Raw genomic sequence first — 19,256 nt, 5'->3', positions numbered from 1 at the left:
TGTGGTGATTTACAAGGTACAGGTTTAAAATGATGATGAGGATGGCTGATGGAAGCAGTAAGGAATTAGGCTGTGGAATCCGCCACACTGCTGTATTTTATTTTCATGTCTTATTCCCTGCATATTTAAAGCAGTATGAATGGAGCTGACCTTAAGCTCCTGTGGTGTAGTGTTCCCTGCAGATACCTCCAAAAGTTAATTGAAAGAATCTTTATAATTATCATAATGTAATTATCTGGAGCAAAAATATATTCTGAGATGAAAGAGAGAGGACTAGTCAATACATGAAATCTATGGTAATTAAAAATAATTTTCAAAGTATATGGATTCCCCTTGATGACTGACTCATAACATTACTGTGATGAACTAGGAATGTTCTTAATGTTTTCTATGAATACTGTGTTGGTGCCTCAGTGTCCCCTAGGCAGTTCTTAAGTATCTGACAGAGCAAAGGGCCAGTGCACCTAAATGCCTGGCACTCTGTCTCCTGGCAACTGATGGCCTGGGCCCCTCCCCTGCAAAGGTGCCAACTGAAGGTGTTGGAGACAAAGAGATCAGGTGACCTCCTGACCCGAGAAAGGAGCTGAGCAGAGAGGAGGGGCTGGAAGGGGTTGTTAGTTTGGGGCTGGCTGGGGTCGAGGAGTGAAGTGCAGACGTGGGGGACTGGCTCACTGCCCCCCAGAATGAACCCGGCCGAGGGGTCCCGTTCGCTGTACCTACAAGCTCTGTTTTAGATCCTGTTCCTATCATCGAATAAACCTCTGTTTTACTGGCTGGCTGAGAGTCACGTGTGACTGTAAAGTGGGGGTGCAGGACCCTCTGGCTTCTCTAGGACCCTGCTGGAGCAGGCTTGCTGTGGGAAGCGCATGGAGGGCAGAGAATGCTGAATGCTCCAAGGAGAGAGCCAGGAGGTGAAGCCGTGTGAGCTTCTTGCCCTGAACAAGTCTGCTCCAAGGGAGAGGAGCCTCCCCAAAGTCCTGCCTGGCTTGGTGGTGAGCAGTTCCAGTGCATCGCCCGGGGACTCCGTGACAATACCATTGATCTTTTCCACACGACATTTAATTTTTATTAGCTCTTATTCTCTCTTTAACATTTCTTTGTGATGTTTTCATTTTGTTTGAAAGGAAAAACCTAATTCGTTCTTCGCCCTCACTCTGAAATTTGTTTCTTGGCCTTGGCACTGATAACCACTCCTCCTTCAGTGCAACCAGTAAGCAGACAGTGATATTTGGATCAAGATTTTTGCTCCTTTCATTTTATTGGATCAATGAGACGTTTTCTAGCACTTGCGAAGGATCACCGTGTTTTACTGTGTGACAGAAATATATAGATCTTGAGCTAATATTGTAACCTTGCAGAACTGGGCAGATCCTTAACTGGTGTGAATTGACTTAAATGGAGCTGTGCCGATTTACACCCACTGAGAATCTGGCCTGATTGCTGACCCTGTGGCTGCTCTGTTTCCACCATACTTTGTTCAGTAATGATCAGAAATGGGACTAAGGCCTTGATCCGGATACCTGGACATTTGGGAGAATCCCAATCCAGAGCTCAGCCTTGCAATTCAGGATCGTGTCAGCTAATGATGGAAAGGCAAGGAACTGAGTGACAGGCAGTAAGTGATCTTATTGTTTGGAATCAAGAAATAGGAAGTGGAAAGTGCAGGCTGGATGAACCTGTTCAGAAAGGACTGTACGTTCTCCTTGAGAAAGGGGTCAAAACATCAAGGATTTTTCTCTCTAATAGAATAAATCTTGGCGAGGAAGCACTATTTTAAACTGATGCCGGCATTCTCTGGGAATATTTAGATTCTTTGGGGTAGATTTACTTGTCAAATGTACTTGTAGGTTCATGCATCTCAATGGCACCCACTGAAAAACATTAAACTTTGGGAAACTGCATTAAATTAGCAGTTAAGTGTTTGGGAATTTAGCTTCTTTATATTGTTTAGTCAAACAGATTATGGCAAATACTTTAATCTGCAATGTACAGGGCTTCCCCAGGGATTAGCAGCAGCCCCAATATGTTCATATAGCAAAAATGGATGATCCAATTAAGCACTGCAAAACCAGGGTCCATATGTTGGCTTATCCTTCTGGTTTGCGTATTCAGCGCATATTGCTGGGCCGCCTTTGCTGCTTTGTGTCCACGCTCCATGTGATTTAGGCTGATAGCAAGCAGGAACTGGGGCATCTATGCAGACACATCAATTCTCACTAATTACTCGCCGGAGTTGCGATTTCTCAGTAAAACCAAGCCTCACTCAGGAGCTCGCGATAGAACTCTCACAGGTCAGAATTTTATTTTTCAGCCATGGCACATTCTTAAAATGGGTTCCCAGTCAAATGGGAGTTATCCCACCAGAAAGAAAGGAAGGTGGTTTCTCCACCAGGCAGTTACTTCCAAGGCCAGAAGGGGCCACTGTGATCATCTAACCTGACCTCCTGCATACACAGGCCAGGGAATGTCTCAAAAATCATTCCTAGAGCAGAGCTGCTAGAAAAAAATCCCGTCCTGATTTAAAATTTGTCAGTGATGGAGAATCCACCACGGCCCTTGGTAAATTGTTCTAGTGGTTAATTACTTTCACCGTTCTACACCTTGTTTCAGTCTGAATTTGCAGTCCCCAGTGGATCACAGTAAAACTTTCTCTGCTACAGTGAAGAGCCCATTATTAAATCTTTGTTCCTCATGTAGGTACTTGCAGACTGTGATCAGGTCACTCCTTAACCTTCTCTTTGTTAAGCTAAATAGTCTGAGCTCCTGGAGTCTATCACTATAAGGCAGGTTTTCTAATCTTCTAATCATGCTCATGGCAGCGCATCCCACCACGTCCCTTTGCAGAGGAGAAGTGTTTGTGGGCAGTGGTGTAGTGTTACAAACAGAAGGGGGTAAACGAACTTCTGCTAAACTCCGTGTTCCCCAGGTGAGTGGTGGGTGAGCTCTGTTTGCCCGCGGTTACACTTGGTCACACCACTGTTTGTGGGTGCGAGCTGTGGGCTGGATACACCTAGGAGAGCCCTGGGACTTTGCTGAACAATGCTCAGACGGACAGTCCTGGACCCCCTTAGCACTGGGCAGAAGTTTCCCTGTTGTCGCTTAGTGTCTGGCCCGGTGGCTGCAGGAAGAACGGACACTGGGGAACTGAAAGAGTTAAAGGATTCTGGTAGCTTGTCAATCCTTGGGAGAGGAGCTGGCAAGAAGGCAAGGAGGGTCAGAGATGAAAGGGGTTGGGACAAACTCATCTCTTTGGTCCTGACGACTGCATTTTCTCCTTTCTCCTGGCTCCTCCCCAGATCCATTGTAACAGTGGCTACTCTGCATTCCCAAGCTTTCGCAAGAAGGGGCATGTGGGCTGGGTGTTGGTGGATGTTTATAGCCCAGCTCAATGTGGATGGGCTCCAGAGGTGGACTGATGGACTGTATGAATCACAGAGTCCAATTTCCCACCCCTCCTGCCCACTACACACAGCTCCTTTTCACAAGCCAGTAGCATCCCCGTGACAGCCCCAAACTAGCTTGCATGGAAAATCCATATGAGACAAGTTGTCCAAACATTGCAAGGTTATTTTAATACAATACAAAGCAGCAGGAATCAGGCACAGGAGGCAGCATCATTAGACCAGCCATCCCAGCCAGTGCCCTGGGGGACACTGTTTGTGACTGACTGGCTAAAGTTTAGATTGTTGCATTGCAAAACTACAAAGATCTGATTTCAGTGAAGGAGGGTCACTCTGAGGATGCCGTGGAAGGCTTAGCCACTCTTGGTTTCAGTCTCCCCCCAGCTTGCAAAGGACCCGAGGTTGTACTTTCCACAGAAGCTGCAATCAGAGGAAACTAGAAGCCCTTATATCGTCCGAACTTGTGATTTAAAGTGCAGCCAATCCCCTGGATGCTGAACTAGAGGGTGGTTGTATTATAAGGGCATTTTTATTGCATGATACATGCTTTTCAGATTGTGCAGTGCCTCTGAGTAACACCCCATGCCAAGGGACAATAACAAATACCAAATGTAAATTTGGAAGAAAATGTTCTTGAATTCTTATGAATCAATGTCCTAAGATAAATTGCAAGATGGGGTATTAATTGGTGTCTGCTACAGGCCACAAATCACACTAGGGAACAGGACGTCTGGCTCCTTACAAATCTATCTATAATGTGTAGGGAAAAAAGCTGTGAGAACATTGGGGACTTCAGTCTGAGTGACATTTGCTGGCGGTCTCATTCTGCCAGTATTAAAACATCCTTGGAATTTCTAAATATTATAGACTACAGTTTCCTAAGTCAAAAAGTGTTGCCTCCAACATGGGGGAAGAACATGTCTTGACAGATAAAGAAGAATTGTTCACAGGACTAAAATTAATGGTAATTTAGCTACAAGTGATCGGGACTTGATCACATTTATAATGCGCAAACAGAGTAAAGTCCAGGGGAGTAATAAATATATACCCGGTCAATTTTTCACAAAGCTTAAAACAATTATGAGCAGTTTCAACTGGGAGGAGGAATTTTATCAGCGAAACGTGAATGGTAATTGAGAATCATTTAAGAAGAACACTTCACTAGATGCCCAAAAAGTCACTATAAATGAAGAAGGCTGTTTGGTTAAAAAAATGACCTGGTTTAGAGGGGAAGTGAAGGCAGTTATAAAAAATAATACGTAGCTCTGGAAGAAAGGAGAAGTTGATAGTCATGAACAGAAACCAGAAGCTAGGAATATGGAAAATTGATAAGGGAAGCAAAGAGACATAAGGGAAGCAAAGAGAAATGTAGGGCCAGCAGAGATATAAGGACAGTAAGAAGCTTTTAAAGTATATGAGAAACAAAAAGAATCCTAACGGTGGTGTTGGTCCATTTCTAGATGAAAATGGTAAAATTATCAATAACAATGGAGAAAAGGCAGAAGTGATCACTAAATATTTCTGTTCTGTAGCTGTGGGAAAAAAACCAGATGATGTAGCCAGATCATATGATAAGATTTGTTACATTCCACTAGTCACTCAAGAGCATGTTACACTGCTGCTCCTAAAATTAGCTATTTTTAAAACAGCGAGTCTGGATAACTTGCTTTAAAAAGAGCTGGCTGAAGAGCTCGCTGGACCTTTGATGTTGATTTTCAATAAGTCTTGGCGCACTGGGAAATTTCCAGAAGACTGGAAGAAAGTGGATGTTGTGCCAATATTTTAAAAGGGTAAACGAGGAAATTATAGGCTTGTCAGTGTGACATCAATCCCAGGCCGCATAATGGCTTGGCTGATCCAGGTCTTGATTAGAACAAATGAAAGTAGGATAATAAAATTAACAACAATCAATGTGGGTTTATGGGAAAAAAGATCCTCTCAAACGAACTTGATTTTTTTGATCAGATTACAAATTTGGTTGATCAAGGTAATAGTGTAGATGTTAGAGATTTCTTTAGGCATTTGACTTTTTATCACATGATATTTTCATTAAAAAACTGGAAAGCTCTAAAATTAACATGGCACACACATGACATGAATGAAAAGCTAGCTGACTGATGGGTCTCAAAGTGTAATTGTAATTGGGGAATCATAATTGAATGGGTGTCTCTAGCAAGTCTGCAAGGACTGGTTCTTGGCCCTACGCTATTTAAGATTTTTATCAGTCGCTTGGAAGAAAACATAAAATGATCACTGATAAAGTTTGCAAATGACACAAAAACTGCGTGGAGTGGTAAATAATGAAGAGGACAGGCCACTGTTACAGAGCGATCTCGGAAGCTTTGTAAACTGGGCACAAGCAAATAATATGCGTTTTAATATGGCTAAATGAAAATGTATTAATCTAGGAACAAAGAATGTTGGCCATACTTACAGGATGGGGAACCCTATCCTGGGAAGCAGGGACTCTGAAAAAGATTTGGGGATCATGGCGGATAATCAGCTGAACATGAGCTCCCAGAATGATGCTGTGGCCAAAAGAGCTAATGCTATCCTGGGATGCTTAAACAGGGAAATCTCAAGCAGGAGCAGAGAGGTTATTTTACCCTACATCACAGTTCAAAGCTACAGCAGGGAACATCTCTGCAGTCTGTGCAGCCTCTCAGTGCTGCCGCAAAGGTCTGCTCCTCAGGCAGCCAGTTCTGCCTGGTGTACTGAGAGAGTCCTCCTGTTGATCTCAGTGCGATGGTTCACGTGCAGGGTGCTACTGAACATGAGGTGATTGTCAGAAAGCAGCAGAGGCTTAGAGAAGATTCAGCAAAGTCCTTCTGGATTGAGCAGGTTGATCTACTCTAAGTTTGTGCTCACAAACCCTTCAGCTGTTCCAGCAGCAGCCTGAGAACTGGGACCAGAGACGAAGAGGCAAGGTTAGAACTCACCTGATAATCAGAGGTTCTCGATTTAGAGCAGAACTGGGAACCTCACATGCACCAAAATCATCAACGTTTTAAAGATTTTGGCCTATATATTTGGAGTATAAGGCCCAGAGTCTCTGCTGGCGTAGAGCAGCACCGCTCCGTTGACATCTACTCCAGGTGGGGATTTGGCCCTATCGGTGCGCATTTCTCTGTTGTACTTTCTCTTGCTTACTTGTTTGTTTTCCAAATTATTCTGAAAACATTTCATGAAACCTATTCACCTTTGTCAACATTTTAACTAGGGTGCAAAGCCCAAATCTCCACCAGATTCCCCCAAGTTTACAGGGCCTAAACTTTCTAGTTTTCTGTGCACGGAGCTGACTGGAGGCAGATGAATTGGGAGTTCCTTGCTTGTAGGATTGGGCCCTCAGTTGATGGGGCACAAGGATCACTGCATGTGAAACAGAATTTAATGCAGGCCCCAGGGAGCAGCACTGAGGAGAGTCTGAGGTTAATATCACAGAATGTGACTGGTTTGCACTTTTCTTAAAGGTCTGTGCGTGTTTGAAAATGTAGCCCTGCACATCTGTGCATGCCTGCATGATTCCTGGGCCTGCTAGTGCCTTCAGGGGACTGTGCCGAGGGACTCAGGGAGGAGAATCGCTGCAGGGAGCTACACAATAACATTTCATTGGAGGGGGCAAAAGCAGCTAGAGTGAAACAAAACAACTTTTCAGTCCATTGATCCGCAGCTCCCATTTCAAGCCTGGTGCAACAATGAGAAATCTCAAGCAGCGGATGTGAATCTGCAGCCAGAGCATTTCAATAAACCAAACAAGGTAAAAGCCACTAGGATCTCACGTCCTAGTGCTCGCCCGGGAAGGACAGCAGTGTTCCACACAGACACCCAGAGACAGACCACTGGGATTCAGTTTCACTCACCTACTATAGCTTTACCCTGCTATTTTCCTCTAGCACTTTGCCCTTCAGATTCCAAGGGCACAAATCAGCTCTGGGTAAGCCAGCTCAGCGCTTGCTGATTTCAGTAGGAACTGTGCCCACATATGCCAGGGCTGGGCGTGCCCTGTGTATGTTTCTACCACACTGCCACGTCTGTGCTGATTGCAATCAGCTTCTGAGATCTTACATGCCTCACAAGTGACTGCCATCAGGCCATGCTGTTCCCCCCATGTCCTCCCACATCTCTATCTCCCCCTCTGCCCCCGATAGTGTCTACTGTAGTAACGGTTCAGGGAAATAGAAAGACAATGACAAACTCCATTCACAGGAGAGCTGGTTTTTCCCAAACCGTATCCAGAGGTCTTACCTCATTGGAGCAAAAGGCCATTGGTGACCCTAGGAGGACAAGCGCCAGGAGCTGCAGCACAGCTTTGCATGGTGAGCTCCTGGCTGAGAGATCCTTCTCTCAAAAGAAAGCAGGAGCAGGTATCTACGGAGCTCACAACCATCGCACAATGAACTCCCAGAGGCAGGGCTGGTGCAGCCATTTAGGCAACCTAGGCAGTCACCTAGGGCACTAGGATTTGGGGGAAGGCCGGATCTTCGGCTGCCCTGGTTGCTGCCGGCATTTAGGTGGAGGGAGCTGGGGCAGGGGAGTGCGGAGAGGGCCACCTGCAGCAAGTGGATGGGGGCTGCACGCAGGGGAACTGCTGATTGGCCACAAGCCTGGGAGGTGGCAGAAGTGAAGCAGCGACAGCGTGCTCAGGGAGGAGGCAGATCAGGGGTGAGCTGGGGCAGGGGGTGCCTCAGGGCGGAGGGGGGAGCTGCCGTGGAGGAGGGCACCTCAGAGTGGGGGCTCGGGGACGGGTGAGGGCGCAAGCTGGAAGTTTCGCCTGGGGTGCGAAACATCCTTGCACCGGCCCTGCCCAGGGGACATCATCAGCTTCAACAGAATGGAAGCGATGTCACACACAAGGACTCCAAAGGATTAATGCCTCCACTCACTCACACGCAGGATCTCCTCCCAAGCACCCTGCTCCACACTCCAGGCACAGACTTTCAGAGACCCCCTAGCTAACACACTGACCCAGAGAGCTGGGCTACACTGCTGTAGCACAGAGATGGGGAAGGCAATGGTGAAACTGCAGCAGAGGGAGGCCAAATACTTCTCAGGCTCCCACATTCCAGCCACTTCAGGGAACAGAAACGCTACCCTAGTAGGCTCCCTCTGGGAAGAGCAGATGGTCAGTCCCCAGGACACCACCCAGGCCCTCAACGTCAAGTCTCGAGACAGCACAAGGTAACTGCTAGCTAACAAAGCCAGGATCAGCTGTCAACAAAGCCGGCATTTCTCGGCGTGTGAATTAGGACATTTCACCTCAGGTGAGGCCCATCAGTCTCCATCAGCTAGTTCATGCAGATGTAGCCCAGACAACAGGAAGAGCAGTGGGAATGCAGAGATGGTTGTATTCTCTTTCAACACTGCCGCTAGAGAAGGGCTCCACCATAAGACCAAATCTTTCTGCAGCATCCAGGGATGGGAAAAAGGCAGGGTTTCTCCAACATATTGCAGTGTCCCATCACCTGATGGCTGGTATGCTGGGCCTGATCTGTGTCCCAGGCTTGGGCAGACTTGCTGCTTGCCTGGATGGACTGACGGACACTGACCAAGACAGCTCACCCCCAGAAATGCCTGCTCACTGCAGTTTTCCAGAAGGCCCTAGAGAGACCTTTCCAGCAGCAGGGCTGATCTGTAGACTGCTTAGTGAAGCAGGACAGCCAGGCACTGATGGGAACCACTGATGCACGAGCCGCACAATGCTCACTGCCCCCCCCATGCTGTCCCCCTCCCCAAAACACACAGCTCAAGACCAAGCATAGCACCAGGCCCATCTCCAACGCTAGCCATAGCAGCAAGGGAGGCTGCAGGAGCATCCAGGCAAGGGACAGGCATTGCTGGCTGCCCTGTCTGGATGCCTGAGTCCAGTCACAGGCCCCAGCCCTTCCAGGTAGAAGTAGATCGGCCTGCAGCAGGTCCAGGAGGGTGGGGCAGTGCTGGGATCCGACATGGGAGCTGCAGAGCTAGGTGGAGTATCTGCTCCCTGCTTCCTGCCTGGGGACCTTGCCTCACATTGTGGGGTCCCTGGACCCTTCTCCCCTTATGACTGATGCCTTGGCCCCCAGTCACCCACAACTAGCCCCCACCTCTGGAGCCTTCAGGGGGAACCCCAATACCCTCCCTTCCCCTCCTGCAGGCTCCAGGGGTAGCTGGATTCCTCTCTGGGCCAAAGGTTAATTTTGGCATTTCCCCCAGGAAAATGGGCAGTTTTTGTCACAATTGATGTTTTCCGGCAAAAGAAATTTGGTTTTGGTGAAACTGCGCGATCTGCTTGGAAAGGTTCCCACGTGAGAAACTTTGGGCAGCTTCTCCTAGGGCATCCTGCAGGAGGCGCTTTAAACAGCGAGTGACTGCTGGAAGGAGGTCAGCCTAGCTCCCTGCAAAAGCACTGGGTGTCTGGTGTCTCTGCGCACTCTGTGGGGTGTCAGGGAGACAGACTCCACCTCCAGAAAGAAAAGGAAAGGGGGAGTTCAGGTTCCTGTGACAACTCCCGGGTGCCACCCTGGGACTGCTGTATCCCCTTTTTCTCTCTGAATCAGGGCACCCCTCAGACTGCTCTGCTAGTGACAAGCAGCCCCTTTGCTCTCACACAGCCATTAGCACGTGAAGACACACCCAAAGTGACATGCCTCTCATGAGACACCAGCAAATTCCTCTCAGATCGAGCCTTACACCCTAGAAATGTACTGGCTCACGCTGCTCAAGCTCCTCTGGAACAATGCAAGCTCATTAATTAGTTCGTCACTTCGTCAAAGGAGAGTGGCCTTGTAATCTGAGCACATCCCCCAAATACTTAGGATAAACTCACTGGTTCAGATTAAACATTCAAACGGATGTATTAACTACAGAAAGATCGATATGAAGTGATGACATGGTATTGGCATAGAAGATCAGACTTGGTCACACAAGAAATAAAAAGTAAACACGCCTCTAAATCCTCAACTATATCAGGCTAAGCAAGGTTTGAATCAAAGAATTTTTCTCACCCTTCTAGACGTTGCGGGCGGAATTCAGAGTAGCTAGAAAGCATTCTAGCTAGGACCAGCCCTTCCTTCCAGTTCAAGGAGGTCTCTCCTCTTTTTCTAAACGATCTCGTTTCCAGGCGTTGAGATGGAGGATGAGAGAGGTTAAGTGGTGATGTCATTTCTCTTCATTTTATACTCTTTTCCAGGCACTGGAAAGATCCTTGCTGTGGCCTGGGAGTTAGCCAGCCCCCACCCTGTATGTGCTCTCTCAGGAGTCTTTGGGATGGGCCCACTGGGCGAGTAGATTCTCCTTAATGGGCCATCAACACATGGCTGGCTAGTCCTGCTGTCAATCTGTCTTGGGGGAGTTAGTTGCTCTTTTGTTGCCACTGGCATCTACCAGACTCACAACATATTTCAGTAACAAACGGGTAGCCAAACTTCATAACTTTTCATACAAGGGTAACAGGTACAATTCCACAGGAGAGTAGTGCTCAGCAGATCATGACTTCTCAGGTGATACCTCCCTGAGGTACCAGGAGGAAGGGTAGCTCAGTGGTTTGAGCATTGGTCTTCAAAACTCAGGCCTGTGAGTTCAATCCTGGGTAGGGGGATGTGGGGATTTTGTTGGGGATTGTTCCCGCCATGAGCAGAGGGTTGGACAAGCTGACTTCCTGAGGTCCCTTGATATTCTATGAAGGCATACTCCATACAGAACATGCCACAGTCATATAACCCTTGTGAATACATGAGTACAGGGTGTTATTTCTGCTTGGTGCCAGGGGACCAGACAGAAGAGGAAAGGGTGGGTGAAGCTGCTGGGAGAGGAGGAGTTGGGGTTCCTACCCTGGCAGCAGTGGGGAGGCTCAGAGCAGACAGAGGTTGGAAAGGGACAAACACAGCAGAAATAAACAGTGACACCTTCTGGGAAGGCACAAGGAATGAGGAGCTGGCTTTTCCCATGATGGAGACCCCAGTTGGAGCAGTTTCAGGACATGCAGAGAACATCTCAGACGTTTCCGCCTCCACATGGAAGACAAGGAGGGCGACATTGTGAGGCTCTCCGGCCTTGCTCTGAATCAGCAGCATGAGTACAAAGCAGCACGGACAATGGTCACTGCATTTTTCACAGGGGAACCTAAGCCAGTCTCCAAGAATAGCGAAAAAGGCACCACAAAAGCCAAGAGAAAGGCAGTGCTTGGGGCGAAGAGAGCTCAGTGTGTCAGCCGCACAAGGTGCTGGCAGAGCAAAAGGAAACATTGTTTGCACAACACAGATTACAGCAGAATCTGTGACAGACTCAGAAAGACTCCAAGGGAGGAGACATCCCTAGAAGGTAGTAAAAGAGTCCTGAAAGAAGAGGACAAAGAGGTCATCTCCCTTGGTAAAAAGGTCACAGCAGCAATGATTACAGAGCTGGCAGTCCTGCCTGGTGCTGAGACTGGGAAAGGAATCAGCCAGAGAGAAGCAGCACAGCAGACGTGACAACCGAGCTGTCAGTGATGGATCATGGCAAGGCTGAGAAAGAGCCAGAGAGAGAGATGTCCATGGCAGAGAGGATGTGGAGCTGCTGATATCTGAGTGGGGTACGGGTCAAAATGCAGGACCTCCTCCTCTGCTGCCATATTATACTGAGGAGCAGCTCTGGGAAGGGTGTAATCACAGACCAATACTAGCCGATTTAGCAGATCAGCACATACATGCACCAACCCGGATGCCAGTTACACACACTGGATCAAGCCTGGAGCTTGTTGTAGATACAAAGCTCCGTGGGTGGATACCAGCTATTCTCCTCCCAAAGACAGAGGTCCCATTCTGACTTTACCCAGGACCAACCGACAGGTGACAACATGGGCCATTGCAGAAGGCGGGAAGAAAGAGCGCCCGTTCCAGAGACACGGAGAAGGCTGCAGTGCGAGGTCTACAGATGTCATTGGCAAACCCTGTGATGCAGGAGTGGATGGTCTGACTGGTCACTTTGACTGAGGAATTTTGGATTGTGAGCCAGGCTGTGGGGAACCCTGGATTAGACTGTACAGAGTAGCTCTGAGAACAACAGAGAAAAACTCCCCAAAGAGATGGGAAAGGCCAAATCCCAAGTCCTGGAGAATGGATTTTTTTTTGCAACTGAGTTTTTATTTCAGCATCTTCTGTGTTTATCACAAAACAAAAGCAGAGCAGAGTTGAGCCGTGGGGAGAGAGGTGGGCTCATGAGGTTTCAGAAGGTGATTTTTGCCCGGGGATAGGTGAAAGCTCACTGAAGCTGTTGAGCGTAACAGCCGCCTTTCATTCAAGAGAAAAATAAGAAGCAGTTAATCTCCTTTTGGAGTAAAAAAGTTGAAATAACAGGAGCCAAAGCCCAAAACTCAGGCCATAGGCAAAATCAGTCTGAAGTGAGGATGTGGGTGGAAAGGTTTCACTGGATATGGCCTTGGTAGAGGAGTGTGTGTGTGTATGTGTGTGTGAGAGAGAGAGAGCGAGAGAGCAGACAGCCAGAAATACCACAAATGTAGACAGAGAAGGCAGCAGGAAGCCAAGGGCAGCCCCAGAGGAGCACCTGTGCTTTCATATTAACACCAAAGGTGCTGGAACTAGGCGTGCGGGGGATGCTGCCGAACCCCCTGGATTGAAGTGGTTTCCAGTATATCCAGGGTTTACAGTTTGGTTCAATGCCTCTCAGCACCTCCACTATAAAAATTGTTCCAGCCCCCTTTGCTGAGAGAAAGTTTTTAGGCAGAGTGGTGGCTGGAAAAAGAGGCTTGGAATATTGAGGAAGGAAACTGTCTCCAGCTGTGTTCAGGGAAACAGGACTTTGTACACTCTGTGTAAATAATCAGGATTGCAGGGCCTAGGACAGAGGCTGGGGGGTCTTTCACCTGGCCTGGCCCAGCTCATCCCTCCCAGGTGTTGGACCAGGGCTGTCACCAGGGCCAAATAGCCTCTGCAGCCACAGGCCGGGCTCTGCAGGAGGGTTTTTGGGGGTGAGGGTGGCAGTAACGGGGGAGGTGCTGGTGGGTTGCTGTGAATAGGGCAGGAGGGGGCGGCACATTGAAGTTTTGCCCAGGGCAGCAGCTGGTTCTAATAACAATGACAGGAATTACTTTTGGCAGCACACCACACAGGCAACTAAAAGGATAATGATGCGCTCCCATCAGCTGTCTGAGCTCAACAGCTGAGACCAGGCTTCCCACCTCTGAGGCAGGGAGAGGGGATAGACAGAGCTGTCATCTGAATGGCTGATTCCACTCCTGGCTTGTGACTTAGCAATGAACAACAGCTCCCAGACTCCATCCACAGACAGGATTTTCCAGCGGCAAGAGGGGCCCAGCTAAGATGGTTAGATAGCAACACCTCAAAGGGAAGATGCTGAGGTGAGACAGGCACCTGGGAATCTGTCAGACTGGCTGAGCTCACCCAAGTAGCCACCAGGCCCTGGCGTACATTTCTATAGGGACGTCTCAATCTCCTTCTGCTCTGTCATTGTGTCACAGCCTGCTGAGGCCTGGGCTTGTCTTCACTGAAATCAGTGGCTGCGGCTGGACAGAAACTACACGGCAACCCTTTTCCCCCTTTTTTAAACTAAAATTCAAAACGAAATTTCAAAATTTTCAAAACTGTCATTTTGTGGAAAATTTCAAAAACATTTCTTTTCATTCCAAATCAGAACTAAATGAAACTCTGAAATGTCAAAATTTCTCTCCAGTGGGAAATTCCACTGTCAATCAGCTCTGTCAATGATGCTTTGATGAGGATCTCATTCCTACTGCCCCTTTCTCAGGCCAAGCGGTTTGCCACCTTTTTAAAAACCCTTAAGTGCAACTCTCCAATTATTAACATAATTTTAATGGAATTTCTGTCTCGCTTGCTTTTTTTTTATTTAAAGAAATTCCATAATTTGCTCTGCACCTTGCGCCATTTGGATACTACATAAACAGAGGATAATAAGGAGTTTGTTATACGGTATGACATTGCCGGACTATGGGCGCAGCAGCTTAGATGAGGAGCATGTGCCAGTTGGAAAAGGGTCTTTGTCACAGTATTAAAATAAGTGAACGTAGAATTTGCAAACATGTTATCCATTCCAGAGCAGGAAAGGCGGGTGAGGTTTGAAGGGAGTGGGTTTTAAACACTCTTGAGGAAAGATGCACCCTATAAAATGTAGCAGCACCTACACATCTTGATAGCTCCTAGGGACATGGGCTGTTTTTATTTGCATCTGATGCAAATGCAGATGGTGCGGTCCTCAGATCCTGCCTTTGGCTGGGCGATAAGAAACATAGGTCCTGTTCCTGGCTCTGACACTTACCCTGGGCAAATCTCTTTATGTCTCTGTGCCTCAGTTTCTCCATGTGTAAAACCTAACTAGGGATACTCATCTTATAAAGCCCCTTGATCTCGGTATTGAAAGTGCTGTACAAGACCCGAGTGCTATTATTATCGTACAGTACCAAACGCTAGAATAGTTCTACCGAGCTGATTCCCCACAAGAGGTGCATGGTGAATTTGGAAGAAAAGAATCTTGGCAATCCAGGTCCCTGAGCGTCTATAGACACAAGAAATCAAATAAAGAAGCAAGTGTAGCACCTCAGGACAATCCCCACGCCTCTCTGCTCTGCCAGCGGGACACACAGTATGAACTTGGACGTCCACCTTGCCATCCCCAAAGAGGCTTGTTTGCAGATCCCGGCCCTCACCCTGGGCCTGAGCGCTCTGTGTATTCAAAAAGCTCTCACCCATTTCTGAAGTTCTGCCACTTCATAGTCATATTAATGCAATTTTACCCTCATCAAGTCATCTGTATCCAGCAGCCAGGGCTGGATTTGGTTCGTTAGCAACCAAAGCAGAGCAAAAGGGAGAGCTCTCAAATCAATTAACAGCAGTCAAGATCAAATTGGAAAATAATATTATTGTCATCTCCTGCACAGGAGGCAGGCAAACGCAAGGCGGGGGCTGTGTGTCAGACACAATTACTTCAAGGCCTGAGCTGGAAGTCATGTCATTAATCTCTCTCCCAGCTTTGCTGTTATAATGCAGACGCGCTTCGGGGTTGTGCCTGGGACTGGCCCTTCAGAGCCCACGGCTTGCAGAACAAAGGGAAGCAAAGCTCTCTGCCTGATGGACGCTTCCCTCGATGCCAAGAACAACTCCATGGGATGAACTTATTGTTAAGTCATTGTGTTGTTTCTGCCATGATATTACTGGTCCATCGTGGCACAACATCGCACAGTGTAATGATGTGTCACTGGCCTTGAAGGGATGTGGAGACCCAGTCCCTATGACAAGTACCATGCCCAGGACGTGTGATCATGCGGTGGCACCTGAATGATCCTAGAAAATCCAGACTGGCTGGCAACTCCAGCCCAGCATGACCATGTGCACACACAGATAAAATCAACCACAATTTTCAAAAAGGACTTGTGATTTGGGATCCTCAGTTGTCAGGTGCCCAACTCATGGCACCTTGATACCTTCCTTAGGACTAAGTGTCCATACTCTGAAAATTAGGCCAATATAAGGTTTTCTAGTTGGTCACCCAAAAATGAAAGCTCATTACCAACTTTTGAAAACCATAGTCATTATGACTAAATTCCCTGGTCAAAGTGCACAGACGGCATTAGCCATTTTACTGCATGAAGCCAAGGGAATCATTCTCTCTGAATAATAAATCCGACAAATCTAGCCACTTTTTCTCCTCTTAGAACACAGAATCATAGAATATCAGGGTTGGAAAGGACCTCAGGAGGTATCTAGTTTAACCTCCTGCTCAAAGCAGGACCAATCCCCAACTAAATCATCCCAGCCAGGGCTTTATCAAGCCTGACCTTAAAAATCTCTAAAGAAGGAGCTTCCACCACCTCCCTAGGTAATATCCAACCTAAACCTCCTCCACTGCAACTTGAGACCATTACTCAGTGTTTTGTGATCTGGTACCACTGAGAACAGTCTAGATCCATCCTCTTTGGAACCCCCTTTCAGATAGTTGAAAGCAGCTATCAAATCCCCTCTCATTCTTCTCTTCTGCAGACTAAACAATCCCAGTTCCCTCAGCCTCTCCTCATAAGTCATGTGCTCCAGCCCCCTAATCATTTTTGTTTCCCTCCGCTGGACTCTTTCCAATTTTTCCACATCCTCCTCGTAGTGTGGGGCCCAAAACTGGACACAGTACTCCAGATGAGGCCTCACCAATGTCAAATAGAGGGGAATGATCACATTCCTCAATCTGCTGGCAAAATGTCAGCGAGCAGGTTACAAAACCCACAGATGTCTCCATTAGTGAAAACTATTCCACTCCTTTCTTGGGGACTGCCTTTTTTTACTCTCTGGATCCATCTCTTACAGTCCTCAGCAAATATTTACTGATTTGAGTGGTGTTGGTTACAAGTCGTCTGTCATAGGCGCTGACTTTTGTTTTTGCCATGGGTACTCCTCTCCTCCCTTTCCCCCATCACTAGGTGTGAGTGGCAGCTGTGGCCTTGGGGGGAAAGAGGCCAAGCTGGGGCAGGACCTTGGGGGGAAGAGATGGAGCAGGGGTGGGGTCTTGAAGCAGAGCATTGGTGGGCCCTCAGGGAGGAGTGCAGGCAGAGCAGGGGCCTTGGCCATGGTTCGGGCCCCAGGGCCCACAAAAGATTAATCCAGCCCTGTGGGTGCTGAACACCTTCTATTTATTTTTCAGTGGGTGCTTAGCCCCAGAACACCCATGAAGTCAGCGCCTAGGGCCTGGTTAGTGCATGTGACCACCTGGGCATTCATGAAATGCTAACATGAAGGGGCCTAAGCACTGGCCAGAGCAGGGGGAATTCAGACAAAAATTAAAGAGGGATTTCCTGCCACCCCACTGCATCCTGGAACTGGAAGGATCCGAGCACCTTGTTTAAACAACATTGTTCCTTCCCCAGTGTGAGAATTCCCCCCATTTCCCAGCTCCCACAGTGATGCCCTTCCTGCCAAGGAGTAGCCCCTGCCACCTGTGTTCCCGTTGGCTCCCATGGGAACACTCATGGTGCATGGTACTATCCAGCACAAGGAAATGTGCCCCGGGCAGGCCCCCTGGAGGCTGCAGTTCTCAGAGCCATAGTGACCCATGGCCAAGACTACCTGCCAGCAAATCCACAGAATTAGTCTGAATGAGCCTCCTGCAGCCAGAGCTCCAGCTGAGCAGAGATTCCAGCACCTTGCTGGCATTTGTCATCTGACAAAGTAGCTCCCGGGAGTTCCAGCCCACAGCCAGAGATGCGCCGTGCTCCTCCCCTCAGCTGCCCTGCATTACCCAAACTGGCCTAATGGACTCAGCCAGAGCCGAGTGCATGCAGATAGTCATGGCCCTAGTCACTCTCAGCGCAGGGTTCCCAAGGAATGTTCACTCAGCAGCTGGGCAAAGCAAAAGTGTGGCTAACTCTAACCTCACAATGGTGGAGACACACAGCGAGTGCTTCCCACAGCAGAGGCCAGGGAAGATTGCAGGGAGGTGGGAGCACTTCCCTTCTGAGCCAGAAGGAGAAAGCCCATGGGGATACACAGTCTCTGCTCCGGAGAGTTTACAGTCTGAATAGACAAGGCAGACAGATGTGCAAGGAGATGTTAGGTCCATGGCTTGAGAACTATTTTCTCCACCTCCTTCTCGTCCTCTCCCTAGGGGTGCCAACAACCTGCTTCCCATTGCTGTCCCCATGTGGCCCCCGGCATAGACCATGGATCCATCTGAGAGGCTGTTGGGAGGAGACCCGCTAGTCACATGATGCCCCCACTACTGAAAGTGCCTAAAGACCAGGCAGCTTGTGGGCGAGAAGGACTCAACCAGCTGCCCACAGTCACTCCTGCTCCTCTCTCCCTCTTCGGTGGAGGGGCTGGACGGCAGGTTCCTGGCTCTTATACTCTCCATGCTGCAGATTTAAGGCCACCCGTAGACCTGGTGGAAAAATGATAAGCGGCTTTTGGGGACCATACGATTTGTTTCTGTTTCACATGGCTCAAAATGCACCTATGTTCTGGCTTGGCAACATTTTTCACAACATAGGTTTTCCAAAAATTTCAAAGTTTTGTTTTTCCCTTGTCTCTCCTTTCGTGCAATATGTCAACTTTCAGGCAGTGACATAGTGATCAGATTTCATTTTCCTTTGGCTCCTCTCTCTTTTCCAAAGTTGGAGAAAGGAAAAAAAGAAAAAAAAGTACTGAAAGGAGACACCTCCTCGCCCAGTCATTCAATGGTGTTTCAATGGCAAAAAAGGGTGAGCAATGGCAAACAAACAAAACATACCCCCCTAAAATTTCAAATTTCAAAAATGTTTTGCTTTTTGAAAAAATAAGACACAAAATTTCATTTAAATGAAACAAAATGAATATTTACTTTTTGAAAATTTACATTCAAATATTTCAATGAAAGCAAAAATGTTGTGAAAAAAATCATTTTCCACAAAAATCCTTTTCTCAATGGAAAATATTTCTGTTAACAATGTTGACCGGCTCTCGCTGTCAACTTGGCTGATAACAGTTCTTGCTGGTAGGTGGGGACTTCTGCTACGAAATCTTAGTTCAGCTCCTCATGCTCGTCAGAAAGCTCCCCATTTGAGGCCGATGTTTTCAATGCTCAGCTAGGCCCAAAGAGAATAATTTCTGGAAAGTCTGAGCAAAATTCCTTCCCTTGTTTTTCAGTTATGTCCAATTCTCAAACATTTTAAGGCTCTTATTTTTACAGCCACAGGGAATGGATTCTCTGTCACATTTGCAGTTGTCCCAGAGAGGTAGGACCAGCCAATCTGCACAAGGAGTGAAAACCAGCAATTATAAAGAGCTGTAAAATGGCAGCTTTTCATGCAGAAATTTCCATCAGAAAAATCCACATTTGAAATTATTCTAGTGGAAAATAATGGATTTCCCAGGGAAGGTGTGAAAAATG

At 47.7% G+C, this 19,256-nt stretch overlaps 1 long non-coding RNA gene across 1 annotated transcript in view; it reads left to right on the top strand.

The window, feature by feature from the left end:
• The first annotated feature begins 365 nt into the window (after window positions 1-365).
• Window positions 366-19,256, top strand: part of LOC142045849 (uncharacterized) — a 293,852-nt gene continuing 274,961 nt past the window's right edge. Inside the window, exon 1 of the long non-coding RNA XR_012654749.1 lies at window positions 366-655. This is a non-coding gene — a long non-coding RNA (uncharacterized LOC142045849). The remainder of the gene's footprint in view (window positions 656-19,256) is intronic.

The sequence above is a fragment of the Chelonoidis abingdonii genome, chromosome 22, assembly GCF_003597395.2.
Source record: "Chelonoidis abingdonii isolate Lonesome George chromosome 22, CheloAbing_2.0, whole genome shotgun sequence".
NCBI lineage: Eukaryota > Metazoa > Chordata > Testudines > Testudinidae > Chelonoidis > Chelonoidis abingdonii.
This window is presented reverse-complemented; position numbering and strand designations above follow the sequence as displayed.